Genomic DNA, 24,855 nt, shown 5'->3' with positions numbered 1-24,855 from the left:
TGAGAACCATCAATATTACGATTTACCCATTATATGTGATGGAATTAGTCTTCCAACTGCTTTTCTGACAGGTGATTTTGCTTGATTAACATGGTTATAGGAAAATCCCAAGATCAACACTGTCAAAACCAAGCATCATTATATGTCTATGATTTGGAACACCCTAAAGATGATTAATTTGAGAAGAGAATGGGGACATTGCTTTTGAAAATATATGCCTTCTGTTTTATCGCAATATACTGTTGAACCATAAATAACCAGTGTCAAAATATATCGTCTTGTTGCTGAGATGTTTTGACATCTGGCCCTTCTGCAATAAAAACTTTGCATGCATTTTGCTTCCATAAATATATGTTGCTTCGTGCACAAAAACATACCATTCTATATTTCATATAGCTGTTAAAGGTCCATTTTTAGAATTATGCAGATTTAGATGCACAATGCAGAGTAGAAGTAACATTTTTTTATACAAGTCATAAAACTGGTAAATTGTTTCATAATTTCTCTTTGCTAGAATAGCTTCCTTTGAACTGAAAAACTATTTTCAAGGCTTCTCGTAAAAGTAAAATTATGAGTCAAAATGGTTTGCACAAAACAGATCTGTTTGTTTTACATATTTTGAATTATTCTAGAAATAACCGTATGCTATTCTCTCATAATCTTTTGTTACAGAATCAAAAGTAGAGCCACAGTTTAATAGAGCAGACAAAGTGACTACAGTCCATACATAATGTGTGACAACTTTGCATCATGTCAATTTGCTAAACAGACTAAGCAAACAAATGTTTAGTATTATAAGATATATAGTTAAAAATTATACCTCTTAGAAGGATGATATCAACTGATGATTATACAGGAGAGAAATGTGTATTAAGTGACCATTCTAAAATTCCTTTCACTCAACAGCGATTCCCTCTGGGTCCATGACACACTCTGTGGTTAGTCTTGGGAAGAAACTCACGGTTTATTTCCTAAACTCACAACTGGGACCACGGTTCATCCCAAACTCCTAATTCATCCCTCCCTCCCACCTTTACCCTTTGTGTCAGACTTTATTTTTTGGAGCTCCAAAATCACTGCAAATGGTGACTGCAGCCATAAAATTAAAAGATGCTTACTCCTTGGAAGGAAAGTTATGACCAACCTAGATAGCATATTCAAAGGCAGAGACATTACTTTGCCAACAAAGGTCCGTTTAGTCAAGGCTATGGTTTTTCCTGTGGTCATGTATGGATGTGAGAGTTGGACTGTGAAGAAAGCTGAGTGCCGAAGAATTGATGCTTTTGAACTGTGGTGTTGGAGAAGACTCCTGAGAGTCCCTTGGACTGCAAGGAGATCCAACCAGTCCATTCTGAAGGAGATCAGCCCTGGGATTTCTTTGGAAGGAATGATGCTAAAGCTGAAACTCCAATACTTTGGCCACCTCATGGGAAGAGCTGACTCATTGGAAAAGACTCTGATGCTGGGAGGGATTGGGGGCAGGAGGAGAAGGGGACGACAGAGGATGAGATGGCTGGATGGCATCACTGACTCGATGGACATGAGTCTGAGTGAACTCCAGAAGTTGGTGATGGACAGGGAGCCCTGGCGTGCTACGATTCATGGGGTTGCAAATAGTTGGACACGACTGAGCGACTGAACTGAACTGAACCATAAGATTGCTCTCTATGTCTGTAAGTTTGCTTCCATTTTGTAAATAAGTTCATTGGTGTCATATTTTAGATTCCATGTGTAGGTAATGTCATAGGTGCTGTGTGGACAGTTTAGTTTAATTCTGGGACTGGCAAGTGAGGGGCCTGCAGAGGGAGAGACACTCTGATGGAAGCAGAGAGCTTGTCAACACCCAGCCAGGACCTGGGGACAGAGGTGTGTTTCCAGAAGAAGCTGCTCTAAGCGGGTCTCGGGCAGTGGGAGGTGGGGACAGAAGGAGATGGGGTGGGGCCCCAGTCCACGGAAGAGTGCGCACGGGCCTCCCGTGTGGAGGGAGCCCTTAATGTTTGGGGACCGGAAGGAGGTGGACGGCGCTGGGAGGAGCATCCTGGTCTGGGAGCATTTGCATCGTGCTGACATGTCACTCAGAGCACTCTCCTGGGTCATCTAGCTTATGACTTATGGCATCCTCAGCGGACCGTCTCCTGCCGAGTCCACATTCTCTTCTCCCATTTGTTTATGTGTTCTAATGTTGGCAGTCAGTGTGTATAAATCCTTAACCATTCTCAAAGCTTGGAGAAATCTAATTCTTTCTTTAGCTGTTAAATACTTTACTAAGGAAACATCTTTCTCTCTCTCTCTCTCTCTCTCTCTCTCTCTCTATATATATATATATATATATATATTTATTTATTTATTTTAAAGAAAGACTGTTTCCAGGGACTTTGAGACACTAAACCTCAGGTGAGACACCTGGAGAGGTTAAATAACTCAGAATTGACAATCAGATCAGATCAGATCAGTCGCTCAGTCGTGTCCTACTCTTTGTGACCCCATGAATCGCAGCACTCCAGTCCTCCCTGTCCATCACCAATTCCTGGAGTTCACTCAGACTCACGTCCATCGAGTCAATGATGCCATCCAGCCATCTCATCCTCTGTCGTCCCCTTCTCCTCCTGCCCCCAATCCCTCCCAGCATCAGAGTCTTTTCCAATGAGTCAACTCTTCACATGAGGTGGCCAAAGTACTGGACTTTCAGCTTTAGCATCAGTCCTTCCAAAGAAATCCCAGGGCTGATGTCCTTCAGAATGGACTGGTTGGATCTCCTTGCAGTCCAAGGGACTCTCAAGAGTCTTCTCCAACACCACAGTTTAAAAGCATCAATTCTTTGGCGCTCAGCCTTCTTCACAGTCCAACTCTCACATCCATACATGACCACAGGAAAAACCATAGCCTTGACTAGACAGACCTTTGTTGGCAAAGTAATGTCTCTGCTTTTGAATATGCTATCTAGGTTGGTCATAACTTTCCTTCCAAGGAGTAAGCGTCTTTTAATTTCATGGCTGCAGGCACCATCTGCAGTGATTTGGAGCCCAGAAAAATAAAGTCTGACACTGTTTCTACTGTTTCCCCATCTATTTCCCATGAAGTGGTGGGACCGGATGCCATGATCTTCGTTTTCTGAATGTTGAGCTTTAAGCCAACTTTTTCACTCTCCTCTTTCACTTTCATCAAGAGGCTTTTTAGTTCCTCTTCACTTTCTGCCATAAGGGTGGTGTCATCTGCATATCTGAGGTTATTGATATTTCTCCCAGCAGTCTTGACTCCAGTTTGTGTTTCTTCCAGTCCATCGTTTCTCATGATGTACTCTGCATATAAGTTAAATAAGCAGGGTGACAATATACAGCCTTGACAAACTCCTTTTCCTATTTGGAACCAGCGTGTTGTTCCATGTCCAGTTCTAACTGTTGCCTCCTGACCTGCATACAAATTTCTCAAGAGGCGGATCAGGTGGTCTGGTATTCCCATCTCTTGAAGAATTTTCCACAGTTTATTCTGATCCACACAGTCAAAGGCTTTGGCATAGTCAATAAAGCAGAAATAGATGCATTCCTGGAACTCTCTTGCTTTTTCCATGATCCAGTGGATGTTGGCAATTTGATCTCTGGTTCCTCTGCCTTTTCTAAAACCAGCTTGAACATCAGGAAGTTTACGGTTCACATATTGCTGAAGCCTGGCTTGGAGAATTTTGAGCATTACTTTACTAGCGTGTGAGATGAGTGCAATTGTGTGGTAGTTTGAGCATTCTTTGGCATTGCCTTTCTTTGGGATTGCAATGAAAACTGACCTTTTCCAGTCCTGTGGCCACTGCTGAGTTTTCCAAATTTGCTGGCATATTGAGTGCAGCACCTTCACAGCATCATCTTTCAGGATTTGGAATAGCTCAACTGGAATTCCATCACCTCCACTAGCTTTGTTCGTAGTGATGCTTTCTAAGGCCCACTGGACTTCACATTCCAGAATGTCTGGCTCTAGGTCAGTGATCACACCATCGTGATCATCTGGGTCATGAAGATCTTTTTTGTACAGTTCCTCTACTAAAGCTAAATAATAGGATGCTTTCTTGAACCATAAGTCTCACAGAAAAGTACAGATTTAATGGATATCAAGAAAGAGAAGCATTTAGCAACTATTTAAAGGGCCTCTTGCCCTAATTATAATTTTAAATAACTATCCATTATAGAGTTTTATTTAGCAAATGATTTTGAATGATTTCTTCAGTTTCTTTTAAAAAGCACAGATTGAAACTATAGACAAGGTAAACCTAAACTTTAAATGGAAAACTTCATTCCTAATGCTTTAAACATAATAGCCGAAGGCAGTGAAGCCAGCAGAAAATGCAGAGGCGGTGAAAGTCTTCTGCTCACGTGACATGAGGAAATGACCTCTGAGCCTCAGTCTCCCGATCTGTAACAAATCTATCAGCTAAGGTTTGTGTGATGATCAAATGAATAGTTATTATTATCAAATAATCAAATTATTATCAAATAATAATAATAACCATTTTACTTTCATAAGAAATCTAGTTGCTGAGTAATAATTTTGAATTTGTTCAATTCTTCTTGAATTATCCCGTATCTCTTTTAATATTCTTTAAATATTAAATAAAAATGAAACTATTGTTGTCAAGGCACTTTGGGACATGTGAACTGTTGTTGAAATCTATCTAGAATGTAGGGTTAGGGTTAGGGTTAGGGTTAGACTTTGGCCACCTGATGTGAAGAACTGACTCATTGGAAAAGACCCTGATGCTGGATAAGATTGAAGGCAGGAGGGCAGCGGACGACAGAGGATTAGATAGTTGGATGGCATCATTGACTCGATGGACATGAGTTTGAGTAAACTCCGGGAGTTGGTGATGGACTGGGCAGCCTGGTGTGATGCAGTCCATGGGGTCACAAAGAGTCAGACACAACTGAGCAACTGAAGTGAACTGAACTGAAAACGTTATTAGGTGAATGAGTCTCCCATTAACAGAAAGGCAGATCAAAGATGTAGTAACTTAAAACATTAATCAGGAGACAGTGTCGCCTGGGGAATCAGTGAAGTGGATGCAAGGAGAGTCCCCATCTAATTGTGGAAAGAAAAATCACCAGAAACTTGGAGACAAAACAAAAGGAGGAAGGCATGTATTCTCGGGGCATCGTTTAACAAACCCATCCGAGGATGGTTTAGTTTCCTAGGGAAACGCAGCTCTGCCTTGCTGTCTACTGTTGATCATGGCCAGCCCAGACTCCCTGAATTTACTTGTTAACCTGCAGACTTGTGTCCCCCAGAGACACAGATTTCTGCTTCATCAGATGCAGATGAGTAGAGAAACACAATGGTTACAGTTTTACTGCCCTGGCCCACCCTTTCTCTAACCTAGCAGCCCCACTTCAGCAGATTTTCTCAGACAGACTGTGTTCATTTGTTTCTCAAATGCTGTCTTATCCAGCTTTATCATCCCGAGTGTTCTCTCATGTGTGAATACATAAACCTTTGGCCTATATATTCTAAATTTGTAGAATGTGTTTAGCTTTTTAATATTAAGCTTGACAGTTTTAAATAAAATTTACTTACTTTGTGGGTTTTGTGGATTGAAAAAAAAAAATCCACAACCTAGAAGCAGAGAATTCTGTTTTTTCAGTGAACTTGCTGCAAACTTGATCCTGGGATAATGCCTCCCAGATAGTTCTGAGGGATGCTCAGAAGAACTAAAGAAAGGAAAGGACAGGGTATACAGGGTTTTTTGAAAATAAAATAAAATAAAATAAAAACCCCAGCTAGTTGAACATCAAAAGAATACTGGTAATTATATAACAAACCCAGAATCTCACATTAGTGAATTTAAGACTTTTCTCTGTATGGGAAGATGCAAGAATCTCCTTGCATTGAAATCACTCTTTTGATATGCACCTTAGCTATCTCAGCTGGTAAAGAATCCAATCTGCCTGCAATGCAGGAGACCTGGGTTTGATCCCTGGGTTGGGAAGATCCCCTGGAGAAGGGAAAGGCTACCCACTCCAGTATTCTGGTCTGGAGAATTCCATGGACTATACGGTCCGTGGGATCGAAAGAGTCAGACACGACTGAGCAACTTTCACTCAGCTATGTAGAGCCAGTATCCTGTTTTTCTCCATTCTGAATCCCCTCTGGGCAGTTGTTAGGTTGATGGCTTTGTTTACTGAAATGGCAGGCATTCTTTGTCCACAGTTTCCAAGGACAATGTGGGGAAAAGAGAAAAGAAAATATTTAAAGTCTCAATTACTACACACTCTTTCAGGGTAAGTAAAGACAGGAAGCATTGCCTTGTCTGTGAAACTGCTTTGGCCTCATATACCCAGCAGAATGAGAAAATAAAATCTTTCTATTAAAAGAAAACGGTAACATACACAATTGCTTTGAAATAATAGAACAAACTAGGCAAGTGGGGTTACATGAATTGTTGCTTAAAATGCTGACTAAAAAAGATGCACAACTTGAGAGGCATTGAATTAAGTTTTATTTGGGGCAAAATGAGGCCTGCAGCCCAGGAGGCAGCCCTTCAGTTAGTTCTGAGAGACTGCTCCAAAGAGGTAGTCGGGGAAGGTCAACATGTAAGATTCTGGGGAAAGGAGGAATTCAGAGCAATCAACTGCTGACTTAGGGCTTCCCTTGTGGCTCAGCTGGTAAAGAATCCACCTGAAATGCAGGACACTTGGGTTTGATCCCTGGGTTGGGAAGATCCCCTGGAGAAGGGAAAGGCTATCTGAAGGAGGAAACAGACAGAACAGCAGGACTCCATCTTGGGTCGGACTGTGGACTTTGGGCTATATGCCCAGTATCTATGGAAACGGCATACAGACTGGAAAACCAGACTCGCCCCCCAACCCCCACCACCATGGAAGAGCCCCAGGGCTCATACCTAGACTCTCCATCGCCTAAAAGAATACACTGTGTAACCAAATAGAATCATAAATTCTATTATGCTTACTGGGGTATGATCACAGGCCTACTGATAATTGCCCACTGTTAACTACCTAGGCTTAAGGCATACGAATCACGGGCTTAAGGCATACGAATCAAAGGTTAACTTTAATTGTATCTTTCTTTTCCTTTGTTCAGACTATGTCAGAGAATTTGGGGAGGTGGGTTTGGGCATGTACACTTAGGGTATATAAGGTTTTCACAAAAGCTGGTTGGGGTCCTTGGCTAAGAGGAGACTCGCCTTGGGCCCACCAGTGCGCTCCACTATCTGCATTGTCCTTCTGAGTGAGTTTGTTTCCCGGAACACGTGGCTACAACACTACCCACCCCAGTATTCTGGCTTGGAGGATTCCATGGGGTCACAAAGAGTCGGAGACGACTGAGCGACTTTCACTTTACTTCAAGTGCTTACTTTACAAAAGGTTTTCTGCTAGTCATGAGGAGCTGATGTCACCATGAAGGGATTAGTGCTTTTCCAGATACGAAGAGATGCAAGCACTGGGATCTTTATTTTCTTGGGCTCCAAACTCACTGCAGATGGTCACTGCAGCCATGACATCAAAAGACGCTTGCTACTTGGAAGAAAAGCTATGACCAACCTAGTCAGCATATTAAAAAGCTGAGACAGGACTTTGCCAACAAAGGTCTGTCTAGTCAAAGCGATGGTGTTTCCAGTAGTCGTGTATGGATGTGAGAGTTGGGGTATAAAGAAAGCTGAGTGCCGAAGAATTGATGCTTTTGAACTGTGGTGTTGGAGAAGACTCTTGAGAGTCCCTTGGACTGCAAGGAGATCCAACCAGTCCATCCTAAAGGAGATCAGTCCTGGGTGTTCATTGGGAGGGCTGATGCTGAAGCTGAAACTCCAATGCTTTCGCCACCTGATGCAAAGAACTGACTCTTTGGAAAAGACCCTGATGCTGGGAAAGATTGAAGGCAGGAGGAGAAAGGGACAACAGGGGATGAGATGGTTGATTGGCATCGATGAACATGAGTTTGAGCAAACTCAGGGAGTTGGTGATGGATAGGGAGGCCTGGCGTGCTGCAGTCCATGGGGTCGCAAAGAGTCAGACATGACTGAGGACCGAACCGAAGGACTGGGATCATGAAATCAGTTCCTGAAAGTATCTAAGGAGCTAAAGACCTAACCCACAGAGTGCCTCCCTCCAGCCTGAACTCCCTCTTGGAGTGCTGAAGGTCAGCAGCCGCAGCGGGCAGTTTAAACTCCAGAGGCAGATGGCAAATGTGCTTGTTGTGCAGTTGCTGGCAGTGCTCTTGGCAAGTGCCAGTCTGTAGTTGGCAAAAACAACATACGCGTCCTGGTTATTAGGTGTGATGGGACGCATTCTGAAGATTCACCTTTTGCTTTTGTTTGTCCGTCTGCTTTCCTTCGCTCTAGGGAGAGGGGCCAGAAAGTCCCTACCTGCAGGAAGTCAGGGGGTTCTGGATGGTAGGGAATCCTGGAAGCATTTGGAAGCCCTGCACGTAGAGGTGGCCGGGACGTTGCTGTTCAGGAAGGATCTTTTAGCTGCTGTTTCGAATACATAAGATCTGAAAGAAGACTGGGAAAAAAGGAAGGTCCATGTGGGCTTTGGATCTGTGGAAGCATGACTGTTTAGCTCACTCTCACCGAGAATTCTGCAGGAGGCTGTGGCCAGCGCTGGGATGGCACATGGGAGCCCATCCAGCGTGGTGGGCCCGCGCGAGTGGTGGTGTGTTGGAGCCCGAGGTTCCAGCGGGAATCAGGCATCGAGGCTGCACCGGGTGCCCGGCTCCCCTTCAGACCTGGCTCTACTCCGTGGGCGCTGCGCCCCCTTGTGGTTGCATACGGAGATGCACCCGAGTTCCCCGAATGACCTTGAGTTTTGAGCGAGTGAGAATCTGGGTCAGGGTCTCTGGCCAGGCTTAGTAAGCAAGACCTGGGAAGATGGTATGGGCCCTGAGGGGAGGTGAGAGGAGTGTGCTCGCTTAACTTATTCTGCTGGAGATCAGGATCCTGGGAATGAATGGAAATATTTAAGCTAATGTAAAACTTTGTTCAAAAGGTAAATGACTGATAAAGGAATCAATCAGAGGTGTGAGTGTCTGTAGATTTCAGGGTAAAATGACATGTGATAAGATAAAAGGTAGCTTCTTGATCCAGGGACGTGTTTTATATTCATGACAATAATATGTTAGTTTTTTTTTTTTTAATTAATATTAAAAGAGGACCTTTACACTTAACTTCAAAACGATATGAAAGTATTAAGGCCTATGTTAGTTTCCTATGACTACACATTAACAGCAAATTGGTAGCTGAAAACAATACAAAGTTGCCTAATACCTTGCAGTGCTTGAAATTAGAAGTGTGCAGTGGGTCTTGCTAGGCTAATACCAAGCTTCGGGCAGAACCGCATTCCTTTCAGAGGCTCCAGCGGAGTCCCTGCTTGCCTTTCCAGCTCCTGGAGGCTGTCTGCATCCTGGGCTTGCACCTCCTCATCTATAAGTCATGATGGCTGATCCAGTCTTCTCACCATGCGTTCCCCTACACCGACCTTCTGCCTCCCTCTTCCACACCAAAGAGGCCCTTGTAAGCACACGGGGCCGCCTGAGTGACCCAGGGTAATTTCACTGTATTAGGATTTGCGTGCTGCGTAGCTTCAGTCGTGTCTGCCTCTTCGTGACCACATGGACTGTAGCCCGCCAGGCTCCTCTGCCATGGGATTCTCCAGGCAAGAATACCGGAATGGGTTGCCATGCCCTTCTCCAGGGCATCTTCCCAGCCCAGGGATGGAACCTGCATCTCTTTTGTCTCCTGCGCTGGAGACTAGCACTGCTTGAGAAGCCCTTGTTAGGGTTAGCTCCCTCATTTATCTGCAATCTCAGTTCGCTTCTGCCACGTGATACATGTTTCCAGCTTCTATGTATTAAGATATGGGCATTTTGGAGTGGGGAGTAGTATTCTTTCTACCACAGGTCACAAAGGCAAGGAAAGCAAGATAAAAATCAGAGAAAATATGGAAAACATCTCACTGGATCATAAGTGAAAGTCACTGAGTCATGTCCGACTCTGTGACCCCATGGACTGTACAGTCCATGGAATTCTCCAGTCAAGAATACTGGAGTGGGTTGCCATTCTCTTCTCCAGGGGATCTTCCCAACCCAGGGATTGAACCCAGATTGTGGAAGGATTCTTTAACAGTTGAGCCACCAGGGAAGCCTCTGGATCCTAAGGTATCATAAATATTTATTGTAAAGTAATTAGCCTCCATTTATATTAAGTAAATTAATATATTAATCATTTATATTAAGTAAATAAACTTAAAAAAATGTATAATTACTGCTGAGGATTTTTAAGCTGGGTTCATTATAATTTGATATTATGGTAAGTTAATTTTGAAGATATTAAATAGTTAATTTTTTAGAAATAGCTTAGTTGTCCTTTTACTGATTATATTACCTTCTCTTTATAAAAATTGCAAGAAGGCTCTGTACGTATATATCTACACACACACACATATATTTATACACATATGTATGTGAAAATATAACTCATTTGCTGCCCTGTCATATAGAGGCAGCTCCAAGCACATTTTAGAATATCTTTCAAGGTATTTAGTAATACTAAAAAAGTATGACAGTATGTGTTTGTTTAGATTAATGGGATTGTCTTTTTATCCATGCAATGGCTACAGGTCTGCATCATGATTTTTAATTGCTTTTCCAAATTCCTTTATGTGATGTATCATTTAAATAATTTCTTATTGTTGGACATTTCACACAATCCCCGTTTTCTTTTTATAAAAATATTCTGCATCTAAAAAATAAATAGTTTTATTAACATTTTTGTACATACTTATTTCATATATTTCTCACTGATTTCCTTAGGGTAAATTCTAGAAGTAGGTTAAATGGTAACAAGTATCAATTTAAATTAGCTTTTTTCCCCCTCAAGGATATAAATGAATAAAGCAGGTAACAATTCTGGAGAACAGAGCTCTTATTAGGGTAAGAGTGAATAATTTAAAATAAACTTTTATTGGAAAATAGTAAGAATGAGTTTTGCACATGAAGTTTGAATGTTTGTGATTCATATGGTTGCAATGTACTCTAGTACAGACTGATTTTATTAATACATTTAAAGCTCGGTTTCATTCTTTGCTTGAGAGATAATAGATCTGAGACTGATATGTACTGAGATCCTTGCCCAGGAAGGAAAGGTCAGCCACATATGATGATTCCACTTTATTTTGCATAAGAAGATGGCGGTGTAGCTACGGGTCAGCTGTATGCGTCGGGTCACTGAGGTCGCCTCCCGGGACCTTGTTTGTCACAGGACGGGCCTGGAGAGTAGTGGACTTCCTCTGGCTCTGACGTCCCTCCAGCCTTCGGTGCTCAGTACTAAATACAGTGACGTTCTGACATTGAAATTACGGGTTTAGATTGTTTATTTACGTATCCTCTTTACTTTCAAAAAGTCTTGTTGCAACTTACAAGAAAAACTTGAATATAGTGAGGCCAAGAATCACTATTTGATACAGGTCAAGTTAGGAGTCAAGCATCAGTTTTATTGGTAAAAAGGGAATCTGGACAATGACATCACATGCAGAATAACGTATATAAAATTCCCTGCCCATATATAAAATTCCCTGCCCCACTCCTGCTAGCTCCCATCCCTATCCTCTCAAGTAAAAGAGGAAAAGTGGAGAAACATTGTAGCAAAACTCTGGGTGAAGAATAGGGCTGCAACTTTCTAGCATTCAAGGCAAAGTGAGAAATATGGGGATAGATGTAGCAGACTCTGCCTGGTACAAAATTGAAACAGGAACTGATAATTTTTTGATCATGAATTTTGAGTGGCTCTCATCACAGATATTAAATGATGTTAAACATTAAATGACGTTAAATATGATGTTAAATATTCTCATATGTATGTAAATGATGTTACATACATCATGATGATGTTACATATTGTAACATGATGTTAAATATTATTGTAAATGATGTTAAATATTCTCATGTGTATGTATAATAACAATCTTATAAATGTTTTCCTTCTCTATGAAAGGCTTATTGCAGATTTTAAAATTCGAAATATAGTATCTTTCAAGACTATTGGCAAACTTTGAGAAAAATATTTATCTAAAATTTTGAGACTGCTTATAACCAACAAGTCCTGGCAGATTTTCTAAACAACTGACATTAATTCAATACATTTAAAGGAGGGATGGAATGGGGAGGGAGGAGGGAGGAGGATTCAGGATGGGGAACACATGTATACTTGTGGTGGATTCATTTTGATATTTGGCAAATCTAATACAGTTATGTAAAGTTTAAAAATAAAATAAAATTAAAAAAAAATCTTTATGCATAAAAAAAAAAAGGTAAATTCTTATGAGTAAATAGCTTTAAATATGTTGATAATCTATTACCTACTAATTTAGCTCCTGATAACTAGTCTAGGGTTAAACCAAATACAAAGCACAGGAATAGCTTAAGGTGTTAACCTTTTTTACTGCAGCATTATTTTTAATAAGCAAATATTAGACTTGGTCAAAGCAAGGCAGAAGTCCAGTAATGGGTAATGGGTAAAGATTGATATACATACCTGACACAATTCAAAGACTTTTTAGAAATTGTGGTAAAACACACATAACATAAACATTTCCATCTTACCCATTTTTAAGTGTGTGCATTTAGGGTTACGGTACATTCACATTGCTTTGCAACTAATCTGCAGAAGTTTCCTTATAAAAGTGCAAGTCTGGATCCATTGAACAACTCCCCGTCTCTCCCTTCCCCCACCTCCTGGCAACCACCTTTCTACTTTCTGTCGCTCAGTCATGAAGGACTCTGCGACCCCATGGATTATACAGTCTGTGGAATTCTCCAGGCCAGAATACTGGAGTGTGTGGTTTTCCCCTTCTCCAGGGGATCTTCCCAACCCAGGGATCAAACCCTGGTCTCCCGCATTTCAGGTGGATTCTTTACCAGCTGAGCCCCAAGGGAAGCCCCTTCTATTTCTCTGAATTTGACTTTGTAGGAGGTTCCTCCTTTGAGTAGAATCATGCCGTATTTGTCTTTGTGTGACTGGCTTAGTTCACTTAGCATAATGTAGGTAATGTACCTACTCAGGGGTCATCCACTGTGTAACGTGTCAGAATTCCCTTCCTTGTTAACGCTAACCCTAACTCTGTTGTTTTGTAGCACTTTTGTTTGTTTGTTTGTTTGTTTTAACCTTTCATTGATAGATTTGTAAGTTACTGTTGTGAATAGTGCTGCTGTGAACATGTGTGTACAAATATCTCTTCAAGACCCTGCTTTCAGTTCTTTTGGGTAAAGACTCAGAAGTGGAATTGCTGGGTTGTATGGCTGACTCTCTTTAATTTTTTAAAGAACTGCCATCCAGTTTTCATCGCAGCTGCAGCATCCAGCATTCCCACTGATGGTGCCCAGGAGTCCCCATTTCCCACACCCTCAGCAACACTTGCTCTTTTCTTTTTCTGTAGCCGCCCTCCTGATGGTGTGCGGGGCAAGCACCTGTTCGTGTGTTTATCGGCCATTGGTCTTCTTTTATTTAACAGAATTTTAAAATCATTTGTTTATGGCTGCGCAGGGTCTTCTGCGGCATGCAGACATTCTCTAGCGGCAGCAAGCCAGGATCCTCTCCGGTTGGAGGCACGGCATCTCTTGCTGCGGGCACAGGCTCTGGGCACGCGGGCAGCGGCAGCGGCAGGATGCGGGCTCCAAGCTGAGGCCCACGGGCTCGGTTGCTCTGCAGATGAGGGATTCTCCCGGAGCAAGGAGTGAACTCGTGTCCCCGGCACCCGCAGGCAGATTCACCCCGGACCACCAGTCCGCCATTGGTTTCCCTGGGGAAGTGCCTATACGGTGCTTTGCCAGTTTTTTAAGCAGGCCGTTTGCTTTTCTTATTGAGTTTTAAGTGTTCTCTACTTACCTGGTGATTTTCAGATACATGATTCGCAAATATTTTTTTCCATTCTCCAGGTTGCCTTCTCACTCTGCTGATTGTGTCTTTTAATGCACGGAAGTTTTCAGCTTCATATAGTCTAATCTATTTTTATTTTTGTTGTTACTTGACCTCATTTGGTGGTTTCAGTGTTACAGGATGCAAAGTCTTTAAACTTCTGACCACGTTCAGGGCAGAGTTTCTTCCAGATTCCACTGTGGCGGATCTAGGACTGAACTATAATGCCAGGCCCACCTAGTTCTCTTGTTCAGATAAAACTTTGTGGTGTCAGTATCACCAAGCCTGTTTAATTTTCTAATTCAGAGGAATATTAAATCACATCATTTGACACATTGCCGTATATGAAGTAGATAACCAACAGGGACCTATCATATAGCACAGATCAGATCAGATCAGTCGCTCAGTCGTGTCCTACTCTTTGCGACCCCATGAATCGCAGCACGCCAGGCCTCCCTGTCCAACACCAACTCCCGGAGTTCACCCAAACTCACGTCCATCGAGTCAGTGATGCCATCCAGCCTTCTCATCCTCTGTCGTACCCTTCTCCTCCTGCCCCCAATCCCTCCCAGCATCAGAGTCTTTTTCCAATGAGTCAACTCTTCGCATGAGGTGGCCAAAGTAGGGAGTGATATTCAATGTCCCGTAATAACCTATAATGAAAAGAACCTGAAAAAGAATGTGTGTGTGTGTATATATTTATTATGTATACATGTAGCTGAACCACTTTCTGTACACCTGCAGCGGACAGAACACTGTATATCAACTATACTTCAGATTTTTTTTTTAATGATGAGACAAATCCATCATCTGATTCTAGAAAAATAGAATAAAATTCCCCCATCAGCACAAGACCTTTCTTTTCCCAGTCTCTGTACTGGCCCGACCTGGTCATTTGCTCCAACTTTCTTTTTCCTCACTTTGTGGGAGGCGTGGGACAACGTAATCTCACAGGGAGGTGGGTTCAGTATCTTTCATTCTTGATTCGTGTTGACTCAAACCATAAGGCATTAATTTCAGAAAGAAAAGATTTCATTGACTTTTGTGGGAAGAGGGTTAATTTTATGGGCCATGCATGGTTACCCATTTCAAGTATAGCTTGGTGCAAAAGAAATTCAAACACTGAAGAATGTCTACAAAAATAAAAGTGAATGAGGAAATAAGTGTTTTCAGTATGCACACATGCGGTAGATAAGCTTTCTGTCCCGATCTGGAACGTGTTCTTAGGCAGTCATCTCTCAGTTGTGGTAAATGTGAGCATCGATTGGTATTGCAATTCTAAGCTTAAAAAGCTATAAATGTAGGGTCACAGATGAAGCTCTCTTAAGGCAGATAGTCTCTAAATAATATAATGTAAATATCAGCTTAAAAACTCTGCACACATAAAATACTTATAGATTCCTGAGAGAAAAAGCTACCGAAGACAGCTTCTTAAAGAAAACACACACTCATTCATTAAAAATGGAAATGCTGTCAAGTAGCACCTGTGGAAGGTACAGTTTGGAAGGAACATCTTTAGGCCCTGAATTCCATGGAAGTAGGTTGAAAGCATGCTATTGGGAGAACCAGGGACAGGAAGAAGGGGGAATTTCTACTTGATCTTTTAAAATTTGAATGTAAATAATTCATGTTTTACTTCTCATCGAAAGGAGGGGAGAGTATTGTTTTTATTCCCTTGATTTCCCGCAGGTGGTAAACAGCAAGCTGCTGGAATGACAGCAAGGGCAGGAACCACGGGGGTCCTCTCCCGCCATCTCATTTCCCAGAAGAGAACGGAGAGGCTGAGCCACGGACAGACGGCCCCGTGGCCCCATCTCTGGGTTTGCCGGCTGGTGGGGGGACTTCAGGCTGGGCTCTGGGACCCGCTCTTCCCCTTCTCAGCCTGTTCCCAGGAGGGCAGAGGCGGGGACAGCCCTCTCTGTGACCCAAACGCTGTCTTCCCCTGCCTCTGTAGGAGTGAGCTGTTTTCATTCATTCTGACATCCTTTGTTTCAATGTAAACAAGTGATACTTTGAAAGCTCTTTTATATTTTGGTTTTACATTCTACTCCTGCTAGTATATTCACATTGTAATCATTCTCAAAGCAGCTAAAACACTCCATTCTATCACAAAAATAGAGGCTGAGAGGCAGTTTAAATCTGCTTTTTTTTTTTTTTTCCCCTTTCTTTCTTTTATGAGTGACTTATCGCATTACAAGTAGATTGTCAGGAGTGTTTATGTAGCTGAGGTCGCTTTTCTGAGCTGACCAACCCAGACACGGTTGATTGGAAAGTCAGTGCACCTGAGTTCAGCACTGGGACTCGACAGGGTCATCAAAGGCGCAGGAGCGCTTTTTCTAGGTTCAGATCACGTCGTGCCTGTGTGTGTGACCCTCAGCACTTGTAGTTTAAATCCTGTTGGGACTAAAAGGCCACACAGACGTTACCTGAACCCTCCTTGCCACCAGGTTGGAGGCAAAACAGTGTGTCTAAAGACTTCAGAGTCAGCTTTGATGCTTTTAGTGACTTGGGAGATTTGTAGAAGGTTTAAGAGTGTCAACAAATCTTGGAGTCTAGCTCAAAATCTAAATGAATGAACGAATGCACAGATGTACTGCTGTTTACATTTCAGTGTAGGGAAAATACTGATCAAAACCAGCAGGGTCTTGTGCTCAGAGAAGGTTGAAGGGGGAACGGGTAACTTGCAAGTCACAGGTGAAAGCCTGGAGCAGAATGTGATTTCCTTTCTCACTTTTTCTGAGCTGGTAGTTGGAGGTTGTGGGTTGAGGTGGTTGGCCTGTGCACAGACTTGCTTCCTCTGGCTCCAGTGCAGGAAGGCTCATTTAGTCGTCACCTTCACCACCAAGATCGCCACTGCCATGCTGCACCAGCCACGGGTGGTTTATCTGAGAACCTGCTGAACGGGGTGCACATTAGCAGTGGGAGTTGGTAGTTTTCTGTTGTGAAAACTCCTATATATCCTGGCTCCTCCCTTCATTGGAGGTGACCCTTAGAAAGGTCTGAGAGGCTGCTTTTTTGGACTTAAGTCCTCATAAGATCTGTCGAATAGAACAGTTCTCAACTTTTAGGGCTTCCATGGTGGCTCGGTTGGTAAAGAATCCACCTGCAATGCCGGAGACCTGGGTTCAATCCATGGGTCAGGAAGATCCCCTGGAGGAGGGCATGGCAACCCACTCCAGTATTCATGCCTGGAGAATCCCATGGACAGAGGAGCCTGGCAGGCTACAGTCCATGGGGTCGCAAAGAGTCAGGCATGACTTAGCAACTAAACTACCACCACTTCAACTTTTAGGTTGCATATATATATATATAAATTTTTTTTTTTTTTCCCAGCCAACAGTACTAAGCAAGGAAGACATTTCCTTCTACTCTCCTTGGCTATTCTGGCTGCTCTAAGAGTTAAACTGACATGAGATAGATAACAGGAGAAAATCAGACAAAATTTATAACACGCACACACAAGAGGAAGATGCAGGAAAACTGAGTAACTTGCTGAACTGGCTGAAACTCTCCTTTAAATAGCATCTTTGGCTAAATGAGGATGCTGAGGGTAGTGGTTTGAGACTTCAAAGGTCGAGGAAGGCAATTCACAGGAAGAGCAAAGAGCAAACGTGAGGTAGACAAGTGTTTGGTGGCCCGGCAGAGGCAGGAGGACCCAAAGCTTCCCACCAGACCGTGTCCACTGCAGGTTATCGCCGGCGACAGCTGTACCCCTGTGGGAGACCTTCGGTCTAAATTCTTCTGGCAGCTAAGGGGGGGTCAGAGGTTCTTCTTGAGTCCCTTGGGTCTTGATCATTTGCAGCTGGAAATCATCTGCATTATAATTTTGAGGTGGCAAATTTTCTTCCCCCACAGAATTCATGCTTGGACACCACTGAGGGGGTTAAGCAGGAGGAGTGAGACAGGACTTGTGTTTCTGAACATTGAAGAGTGTTTGGGAGACGTCCCTGGCTGTCCTCCTTCCAGTGCAGAGGGTGTGGGTTCGACCCCTGCATGGGGGGCCAAGGTCCCACAGGCCTCATGGCCAAAAAGCCAAACCATGGAACAGAAGCAATATTGTGACAAATTCAATAAAGACTTAAAAAAAAACTGGTCCATAGCAAAAAAATCTTTTAAAAAATTAAAAGAAAGAGAAAGGACAGATTGAAAAGATGAGAATGATTGTTTCATGAGAGCCGGGTTTTATATGTTTTATTCATCAGTGTGTCTCCACGTCTAGAAGGTGCTCGGTAAATCTCTCTCGAATATACAAGCAGTTTGTGTGTGTGTCTGTGTTTCTTTTGAGATTTTGTTAAGCAGCCTCTTGGCCCGTAGAGTCCCTCCATCTCCTTATAAATTTACTCCTTGGAAGACAGCTTTATTTATTGGAAATTTAACAGTTTCTCACAAGGAAAATTTTTAATTTTTGCTTGTTATTTATTCTGTATATTTTATACACACAAATCAGACCTCTCTGAAGTTCCAGGGAAGGGGCCTGTGCTTCGTGTCCTTTGGATCCGTTGTACATGACTTTTTATACCTGCCTTTTTTTTGTAAAACAAAGCTGTGCACCGAGTGACTTTTCCCTCACAAGAGCTGGGTTTTCTTTTTTTGTTAATTGAATAGCTTAGCCAATAAAACACTCTTATCTGTTCCTTACACATTCATCTCTATTTTATTTGCTCATTTCCTCCTTTACTGTTTTACTTGATTTTGTAACGGGGGTGTTTAAATCGTGCTTCTTTGCCTCATCTCACCTCTGTAGATATATTTTAGATTTCCAGAGAGGGCTGTATCTTCCTTTATTTGTATAACAAAGGTGCATATTGTTAGCATAGCTCCTTGCCTGCCTGCCTGGGGCCATGGCTGTGCCTCTAGTGCTGAAACTTAAACCTTGTAGAGATAGCAGGTCTAAGCTCTCCTAAGCACACAGCCATATCCCTGTCCCTGGAAGCCTTCTGAAGCTCCTCCGCTGACCTCATTCTTCTCACTCCAACTCATCCTCCAGTTGAAGTCTCAATTTCTGAAAACGCTGGTTTGTGGATGTCATTTCCTCACTTAGACAGCTTTTCTGTATTATCTACAGAACAGATTCTCAGCACAGTAACGCACGATCAGAGGTCCCTTACCGTATGACACCACGTGCTACATCAGCTCCGTCCTCTCCTCACTGCCTCGAGCCTGGCCCTCCCTCCACTGAGGGCCGCGTCACGTGACGCGGGGCGCAGCCTCCCGCCTCTGTTCTTGTCTGTCTCTGCTTTTCATCACATCAAAATCCTACTTTGGCTTTATTTTTTAATTTTTAAAAATTTATTGTATTGAAGTGTAATTGATTTACAATGGTGTGTTAATTTCTGCTGTACAGTCAAGTGATTCAATCATGTATATATACACATGATTGAATATATATATTGATTGAATATATATATATATATATAATTCTTTTTTATGTTCTTTTCCACGATGGCTGGTCACGGGGTACTGAGTACAGTCCCCTGTGCTCTGCAGTGGGGCCGTTTGTTTCTGCATCCTGTATATAATAGTTTGCATCTGCTGACCCCACATCCCAGTGCACACCCCACCCTCCTTCCTGCTTGGCAATCACAAGTCTGCTCTCTGTGTCCGTGAGTTTGTTTCTGTTTCATAGATAAGTTCATTTCTGTCGTAGTTTAGATTCCACATACAAGGGACGTCATCCAGTGTTTCTCTGACTTGCTGCGCTCAGCATGATCTCCTCTAGGTCCATTGCTGCTGCTGCAAATGGCATTCTTCCTTCTTTTTAGTGGCTGAGCAGTATTCCATTGTGTATATGTATCACATCTTCTTTATTCGTTCATTTGTGGGTGAACATTTAAGTTGCTTCCAAGTCTTGGCTGTTGTGAATGCTGCTGCTATGAACGTAAGGGTGAATGTATCTTTTTTAACTATAGTTTTGTCTGGGTATATGCCCGGAGCGGGATTGCTGGATCATGTATTCTTTCTGCTTTTAGTTTTTGAGGAACTTCCAGACTGTTTTCCATAGTGGCTGCACCAACTTACGTCCCACCAACAATGTAGCAGGGTTGCCTTTTCTCCACGCCCCCTCCAGAATTTGTTATTTGTAAATTTTTTAGTGATGGCCTTTCTGACTGGTGTGAAGTGGTACCTCATTGTAATTTTGATTTGGAGTTCTCTAATAATTTTCAATTTTGAGCATCTGTTCATGTGCTTATTGCCCATCTGTATGTCTTCTTTGGAGAAATATCTGTTTAGATCTGCCCATTTTTTGATTGGGTTGTTTTGTTGTCGTTGAGTTGTATGAGCTGTTTGTACATTTTGGAAATTAAGCTCTTGTGGATTGCATGGTTTCAACTATTTTCTCCTTTTCTGTTGGTTGCCTTTTCCTTTCCTGTGTGATTTTCTTTGCTGTACCGACTCTGTGCGACCCCATAGATGGCAGCCCACAAGGCTCCCCCGTCCCTGGGATTCTCCAGGCAAGAACACTGGAGTTGGTTACCATTTCCTTCTCCAATGCAGGAAAGTGAAAGTGAAGTCACTCAGTCGTGTCCGACTCTGTGCGACCCCATAGATGGCAGTCTACCAGGCTCCCCCATCCTTGGGATTCTCCAGGCAAGAACACTGGAGTGGGTTGCCATTTCCTTCTCCAATGCATGAAAGTGAAAGGTGAAAGTGAAGTCGCTCAGTGGTCTCTGACCGTCAGCGACCCCATGGACTGCAGCCCACCAGGCTCCTCTGTCCATGGGATTTTCCAGGCAAGCGTACTGGAGTGGGGTGCCACTGCCTTCTCTGAAGTATTTTCTCCTTTTCTGTTGGTTGCCTTTTCCTTTCTGTGTGATTTCCTTTTCTGTACACAAGCTTGCAAGTTTGATTAGGTCCTGCTTTGTTTGTTTTTGCTTTTTGTATCTATTGCCTTGCGATACTGACCTAAGAAAACATAGGTACAAAAATCTGACTACTTTGAATGTCTCTTCAATGCCTTTCCCAAACTTCTTGGACCAAACTGATGCTCATGGGACTTCACTTATGCTTCTGTTTTCTTGACCCTCTCTGTCACACTTAAATTGACCGCATATCTACTCTCCTCTCTAGTCTATGAGCTCCCTGAAGGCTGAGGGAGAACTTGAACGTCATTTTATCACCAGCGCCATGCACAGTCCTTAAACAACTGGGAGTTCAGCAAATTCTCAGTAAATAAGTGAGTAGCTGACCAAATGAGTAACTGTATTTGTAAGCCTGAGTTGAACCGCTGGGCCAGCATCATTCTCCCTGCCACCAAAACACTGATGTCACATCAGGAATTCTGAGATGCTATTGTTGGTGAGGCAAGCCAAAGCAGATTGGGTCATCTTGAAACTCCAGCGAGGGTAGTTGGGGAAAGTTTCAGTCTTAATGTAAGGTATCTCTGTTTTTATTCTTCTTTCTGAAATGACACCCTGTTAATAGTTCATACATTTCCTACAAAGCTATTTAAGTCAAGGTTTTTACTGAAGAAAGGCATGCATACATGAGTGGACAGCATGATGAATTTTCACAGGGATATGACAGCCGGGAATGGGACTCAAGGCTGTAACAGACATCACCGATGCCCTGAAGTCTGCCCTTCAGTCCATCTGTTTTCACCTGCATGCGGGGAAGACAGAGCCTCACACACTGACAGCTCCTCTTGCACATGGAAACATGTCCATGAGAGGTTAATGCCCTTAGGGCAAGCCTCAAAGCCTCCTGGGCAGGGGAGTCTGGTCCTAAATGGCTAGGCTTCCCGTCTTCCAGTGGGACAATCTTCGCACTGGAAGACGGGAAGCTTGTGTGTCCATGTGAGTCCTCAAACACTGATTGTATTTAGAACATAGCTCAAGAAATTTCCCACATAAAGTTTTGCTAAAAGGATTGTGTTGTTCTGTGCACATACACACAGAAATTTTATTCTACATAAGCATCACATAAAAACATTGTATTGAGAGGTAAATATGTTATAGGAATTTGGATATTAAACAAAAAGAGATATGAGCATGAAAAGATATTTGCTCAGGAGACAGTCCACGGGCATATCTGTGCAGACCACAGGGGCCAAGGTTATTATACCACTTTGGAGACAGAGTCAAGGCTGGGTAAATCAGCAGTATAATTGATACTGAACCAAACTTGGGTCTGCTCGCCAGCGTGCAGTAAAGCCACCCTACTGACACTTGAGTTGTGGTGAAAGAAAGTGAAGCGTTTACTGTAGGAAAAGAAGCAAGGAATCCAGGGCAGCTTCTGCTCAAAACCCTGAACTCCCCAAACGGTTTCAGCAAAGCATTTTTAAAGGTCAGATGACTGGGGAGTTCCAGGGTGTGTGCACAGACAGTGCGCAGTTCTCTGGTTGATGGTGAGGTAAATAAATGGCGTCACAGGAGTTAACATTATCAACCCTTAGGCTCCAGGAGGCCCGGGGGCTATGTGCTTATCATCAAGTAGCTAGCTAGCATCTTCCCTTTAGTGGGGGTTTGTGCATCTGTGGAACAACTCAGGGAACACACATCGGATGCTATTATCTAGGTACTTCAGAGACCAGTTAAAGCAGAGGGCAAGGAGGAAGGGTCTATTCCAGGAAGACCCCTTAGGGTCCTGCTTGGTTATACAATAACTGTAAATTGATTAAATTCATTTACTAAAACGAAGAGAGTTTTAGATAGGATTAAAACAAAAGCTAAGCCATATACATTCGATAAGAATGACACTTAAAATCTAAGGCTAGAGAAATTTTGAAAATAGAGACTGAAATGTTAAGTACTTAGGAACAAAAAATATAAAACAGATAAAGAAGAACATCACTTGGTGTTAGAGAAAACAGCATACTAAGAATATATAACTCTTAAGACTTTTATACTTTTAACAACCTCAGCAAGATTCATGAACCATAAAATAAAAATTATTACACTTTGGGAGAATTCAACACAGCCCTTTCAAAACATATAGATAAAGACTACAAAAAGACAATGGCGTTTGTAAGAATGTAACATAATGGAACCACAGAATTTATAAAGTCAAATTAATGTGCATAAAATATATCTTCAACAAATAGACACTATACATTCTTTCCTGGACTTGGTAAACTTGCATAAACTTATTTATGGTAAGGTCACAAATGGACTCTCGACAAATTCCAGATAACTAGTATTATGCAAATGATATTCTCTTACTGAAATTAATATGGTAAATATCCATAGATGTAACCAATAGGAACAGAAACTCTTTGAGGTCTTCAGTAGTTTATAAACACGGAAAATGTCCACGAGGTCAAACTGCTGGAGCACCACTGACTTGGTCAAGCTTCCTGTCCCTTCCTTCTCCCTCTCCTTGTCCGCCATCCCAAGTAAAAAGAAAATTGATCTAGGTTCAGTCAGTTTCCGTGGTGGCTCAAATGGTAAAGAATCTGCCTGCAATGCAGGAGACCTGGGTTCAATCCCTGGGTCAGGAAGGTCCCCTGGAGAAGAGAAAACCCACTCCAGTATTCTTGCCTGGAAAATTCCATGGACAGAGGAGCCTGGTGGGTTACAGTGAATGGGATCACAAAGAGTCAGACACAAATGAGCAAACTTTTTTCCTTTCAGTCAATTTTAGTTTCAAGATACGTGTTTTTTGCTTTTTGTTTTTTAATGGTGTAAAACTATGTTAACATCAAAAACTGACAAAGACCGTAAAGGAAAGAAACATTTCAAGACGTCTCATTTATGAATGTAGTTGCAAACTGTTTAAATGAAACATAACAAGGTCTGTGCCTGTGTGTTAGTCCCCCGGTCGTGTCTGCCTCTTTGTGACCGCATGGACTGTGCCTGGCCAGGCTTCTCTATCGCGCATTATACAAAAGAAGCATGTTGTTACCAAAATGAAACGTCAGAGTTTGGAGCAGAGAAAGGTTTGTTCCAGGGCCAAACCAGAACAGGTGGCTCATGCCCCAGACTGCAAGCTCCCCAATGGTTTGGGAGGAGAAGATTTTATAGGTAAAATCCAGGGTGAGGGCCACAGGGTGTGTGGCTGTCTTCTGATTGGCTGAGATCAGGGTGACGACATAACAGTGCGGCTCCGGGAACCCTGTGCTCAGCCGGAAGTTACCGTCCTCTTCCGGGGCAGGGCTTAGTCCCGGCTGAAGAACGCAGAGGTCCGGTTTTGTGCGTTCCTTGAGGAGAGACCAGGACGCCCATTGACACTGCAGTGTTGTTTCCTGACCGCGTCTTCTCTGCTTCTCACTCGCTCTCTTCCCAGATTCGAATCAGCCCTTTGGGACTCAGGGAAGGTCAGGGAGGAGGGATGAAGTCTGTTTCCTGCAAACAGAACACCAGGGACCCAGAAAGGGTTAGTGCCCGGGAGAGACCCTCAGGGTGCTGCTTAGCTTCAGGTGTCGGTGTTACCAGGTAGAGTTTATCCCACAGTTATACAGATGATTCACGTTAAATATTAATGTAATCTATTCATCAGTGTACACGTGTGTGCTCAGTCACTCAGTCGTGTCCAACTCTGTGGCCTCCCGGACTGTAGCCCACCCGGCTTGTCTATCCACGGAATTTTCCAGGCAAGCATACAGGAGTGGGTTGCCGTTTCCTACCCCAGGAGATGTTCCCAGCCCAGGGATCGAACCTGCATCTTTTGCGTCTCCTGCATTGGCAGGTGGGTTCTTTACCACTAGAGCCACTTGGGAAGCCCTGGTCTAAAATTAGAAGCATCCAGTTAGAATTAGAGACAATACTGCGATGCCTGCTGTTACCTCCACTGCTCAGTCTGTTGGTAATCATAGCTGATACAATAAGGGACAAGAAATAAAAAGCTTCTTTAAAATAAAGAGATACAAAAAAAATAAATAAAGAGATACATTATTATTTACATTAAATAATGTAATTTACATTACATTAAAAAGGTCTACAGCATAATCCAAGAAACGTGCTGGTCAAACTATTGAAGAATCAACATACAAAAGAGAGTGGTGTTCACACACACCG

The sequence above is a fragment of the Bubalus bubalis genome, chromosome 1 (assembly GCF_019923935.1).
Source record: "Bubalus bubalis isolate 160015118507 breed Murrah chromosome 1, NDDB_SH_1, whole genome shotgun sequence".
Taxonomy (NCBI): Eukaryota; Metazoa; Chordata; class Mammalia; order Artiodactyla; family Bovidae; genus Bubalus; species Bubalus bubalis.
This window is presented reverse-complemented; position numbering follows the sequence as displayed.